The 4551-nt window shown below is 36.4% G+C and overlaps 1 pseudogene; it reads right to left on the minus strand.

Moving 5' to 3' along the window:
• Positions 1-2633: 2633 nt before the first annotated feature.
• On the minus strand, positions 2634-3890 carry LOC130859656 (probable global transcription activator SNF2L2; annotated as a pseudogene).
• Between the last annotated feature and the right edge of the window lie 661 nt (positions 3891-4551).

Here is a 4551-nt window from a genome sequence, read left to right on the forward strand (position 1 = left end):
CAATTTCTTTCCCTGTGTAGTTGCTGTATTACTGTCTTCTTGTATCGAATGTTTATGTCATGAACATAATGCCAAACTGATTTTTTTCCTTTGTGAAATAACTTGGTCTCTCTGCTTGCAGTCCCTAAGAATTTTTTTTAAAGTCTAATAATTCTATGAGGATATGTCTCAGAGTTGATTGTACTGAGTCAATTTCTCTAGGTAAATATGGTACCTTTTAAATATATACAGATGGATCTTATTTAATTACAAAATGTTTTCTTGAGTTAGAATTTTGAAAATTAGTTCCTTTCCACTGTTTGGATTTTCTTTCTCAGAGACTCCAGTTGTACATGTGTTGACTCTTCCTTGACTGTTTTCTCTATCACTTTCTTTTTGATTTTTAAAAATCTCTTTAACTTTGAAACATTACCTGGTTCTTTTCACCTCTGTTCTCTATACCCTTCATTATATTTTCAGCTTATTTTTTTTTCTCTCAGACACCCTGTAATTTAGCCTTCCTTTCTAAGATAAGTTTGTCTCTTTCAATCTCTTTCCTGAGTTAATAAGTAAGCTATAGTTTACATGATCCTCTGGTTTGGTCCATTTCTGTATTTTTGCATCTTTGTTTCTTGTGATTCCCTCCCCCCTCCATATTTACTATTGTTCAAGTATTTGAAATTCTGGTTGGCTTCTTATGTTGTAATTTTTCTCTGCTAAATGACTTCAAGTTTTCAGTGTGTTTTATGTGACAAAATAGTTGATTCTCATTCTTAACAATCATTGTACCTTTGTATGAATGCTTTATTTTAATTTTTTTGTTAATGTTTAGAATGTGTTGAGTTTTCTGGGCCATATATTTGAAGAAGGAATTTCTGGAGGGCAAGAAGCAAAGCTGTAGGTATTTTTGCTAATTTTCAGTTCAAGGGCTCCCTTTCTGTTGTCAAAGTGTAGAGTTGTTTCTTTAATATGTAGTACCTTTATTTCTGGTGAAGTTTTCTCTGATCCTTAGATCTTATCTATTTAAGTAGAATTTTTATTATAAGCTACTTCTTTCCTTCTCTTCACCATCTACTGAGGCCTCTTCTTGACAATGCCAGCTTCTAGGATGACTCTCTTTTTCTCCCTTAGAATTGGTACCTTACAATTTTGGTCACGGGCACTTTCAAGCCACTTCCTTTTGAGTCTTCTGTTGTTAGTGCTCTGACACATCAGTCTCAGACCTGCTTTCAGTAGTTCCCTTCAGGATGGGTTTCTCTCTGTCTGAGGATGAACACTTGTTCTGCCACTGCTAGGACCCATCCACATTCTCATTCTTGCATGCAACTCCTTCTGCCCTCCCACACCTATGTGGGTTCAAGCACAAATTTTGCTAGTCTCTGGTGTTTCTCTCCCTTACTTTCTACTAAGTTGGAATGTGTAGTCTCTTCTATCTCAGAGTTACACTATGAGAATAAGTTCTGGGTATTTTTATTTGTTCTCAATTCTCCATTTGAATTTTAGAAGGAGGTGTGGGAGGTATCAGATCTAGGTAGCATCCACTATCATACTATAAAATTCTATAGGTCATGGAGTTCAGAGATTTCTTCCTTTGTGAGAACTGAAATTAAGCTGCCATGTCATAGGGGCTTTCCCGTACTTCAGACAAACCATTGTGGACTTTTGATCTATGTTAGAGAGAAAACTCTTGGTAAGAAATACACTGCTTTTCCTTGTCAGTAGGAAACTACGTATTCTGGAGGAGAATCACATGTACGATATATCAGTTTTTTTAAAGTTCAGGATGGGATGCATGATTATATTTATATTCTGAGTGTTGATTAAATTTGTATTCTGAGTGTGTCTTTTAAAATCGTGGGTGAATTGGGTCTGATTATTTGAAGCTTGTTCCAACTGTTTGAATCTCGCTTTTCTTCATTTTCTTTAGAAGAAATGTGGAAATCTACAAAAAGGTCAAATGATTTATATTAGTCAGCTATTATTTTCATAATTGTTCATTATAAACAACCCCCAAAATCTCAGTGGCTTACAACAACATACAAGCATATCTTTGTTTCTTTATGCTTCATTTTATTGTACTTCACTGATACTGTGATTTTTACAAATTGAAGGTTTGTGGCAACCCTGTGTTGAGCAAACCTATCAGAGCCATTTTTCCAATAGTATTTGCTCACTTTGTGTCTGTGTCACATTTTGGTAATTCTTGCAATATTTCAAACTTTTTCATTTTTATTATATTTGTTATGATGATCTATGATCAGTGATCTTTTTTTTTTTTTTTTTGGAAATTACTGGAATTTTATTTGCTTCAGGCTTATGACTTGCAACCAAAGACATTGTGCAAAGAAAGCAAAGATTAAGTACACTTTAGGGAGAAGGAGACGGTACACATTGGTAACACAGGAGATCAGGTTGACAAAAGAAGCCATCCATTACACTATATAGATTGCAATATTCAATAGCGATTTCAACAAAACTTTTTTTTAAATCAAGAGCAAAAAAATTAAGCAATGTTTACAGTAGACATAAATCTTATACAATTCAAAAAGCATTTTGTTTTTCAGATCATAGAGCATAAAATGGAAAAATGTCTATGTAGGTGAAGTCTAACTACTGTACATTTATCACCTATTAAATTTGCTTATATGTACCACAGTGTAAAAAAAATACTGAACAAACAAAAACCTTGAAAATTGCCTGATGAAAAATAAAATAACCAGTGGCTTTTAATGGCTTCTCCTGGTTATCAGTGCTACAAAAAGACAAAAATCTTCTCATCTGAGCAGGTGATAAAACCAGGCACAATCAAACCGTTACCAAATTAGACCCACCCATAGAAATATACTATCCACCCACATATTTTCCATCAAAAGCTTCTTTGTTTGTTTTAATCTTTGAATCTTTGAGGCCCATTTGGTCACAATATGTTACAAAGATTTGTGTATGTGTGTGTGTTTTTTTACACCATGATATCATATGTTTGTCTGGCACTATCCTAAAGCTAGTTTATAGATGATAATGATATAGAAACAACCCAGTGCCCATGTGACAAATGAACTCACTGAGTAGAGACGAAAGAGGGGAAGAAGGAGTTCAGTTCCACCAAGGAAAAAATGTCCGTACTGATCACTCATCATCAGTCCCACTTGCTGCTGACTGTTCGTTTTCATCCAGCTCTTCATCGCTGTCAAAGTCGCTCACTACGGGTTTGGCTTTTCCTCGATTTGGCCTTTTCTTGCCTTTTCCTTTGTCCCGGCCTTTCTCATCTTTTTGTTGAGCTTGATTTTCACCTTAACAGATTTTGCCTGTGACTCTGACTCTTCTTCATCTTCCTCTTCCTCCTCTTCCTTACTTTCATCCTCACTCTCTTCCTCTTTGGCAATTTTCTGCTGAGCACTCTTAAAAACTGACTGTAGGATGATGGAATCTTCATAGATCTGGGATCCCTCCAAGTTGAATGTCTGAGCATTGTGACAGAGAAGCATGATGTCTTTCTCCAGGTCACCCAGGCTCCGGTACTTGTGATTACGAATCCTTTCCTTTATTTTTTTGAAATCCACTGGTTTCCTAATTAACTCATAGTATTCTGGTAATTCTTTTCTTGAAGGTAACTGAATGAAGTCTTCACTGAGCTGTCGCCGCGAACTGTTTCCTTCTATTTCCAACAGAGAATTACTGGGCACCTTCTCCACGTTACACCTGTCTTTGTAGTTTATCACAGTATCAATGATAGCATTCATCTGCTTTGTCAGTTTAGGGGGATTTGGTGACAGTTTCTCAGCTGGAGGGCGACCTCTCCTCTTCTTGGCCTTCTCCACATCTTCTTTTGCAGGATCTTTATCCACATTTCTTCGTCTTTTTCGCTTCTTAAGCCATACTTCCTCTTCCATTTCTTCCAAATTGCCTTCTTCAATGGCCTTAACTAATACTTTCATTGACAGACCAGCTACTGGTTCTGATTATTTCGGTTAAGGCGGCTTCTGCTGGTGTTTTTCTTTTTGGAATAGGGGTCACAAGGAAAGTCCTATTAGCTTGCTTGTTCTTTTTTGTCATCCAGTCCTTTACTCCCCTGCACAGAGATGTAATAGCTCCATTCTGAGTATTTCCTACGTTGTTATCTATGATCAGTGATCTTTGATGTTACAGTTACAAAAAGATTCCTTCTCACAGATGGCTCAGATAATGGTTAGCATTTTTTAGCCATAAAATATTTTTTAATTAAACAAAGTACATTGCTTTTTTAGACATAATGCTATTGCACACTTAATAGACTACAATACAGTGGAAATATAACTTCTACATGCACTCAGAAGCCAAAAAAAGTGACTTGCTTTATTGCAATACTCACTTTATTGTGGTGGTCTGGAATTGAACCCAAAATATCTCTGAGGTACGCCTGTACATTTATTTTTCTTGTTTATAAATCTGTAGCTCAGCTGGGGCATCTGCTTCACTTTGGATTAGCTGGGCTTGTCTGTAGACCATGGCCTTGGCTCAGGTCTGCTCCTCATGTTTTCTTTCTGGGGCCCTCCTTGAAGAGGCAGCAGCTACCTGGACATTCTTTTCTTATGG

Source organism: Hippopotamus amphibius, chromosome 1 (assembly GCF_030028045.1).
Source record: "Hippopotamus amphibius kiboko isolate mHipAmp2 chromosome 1, mHipAmp2.hap2, whole genome shotgun sequence".
NCBI lineage: Eukaryota > Metazoa > Chordata > Mammalia > Artiodactyla > Hippopotamidae > Hippopotamus > Hippopotamus amphibius.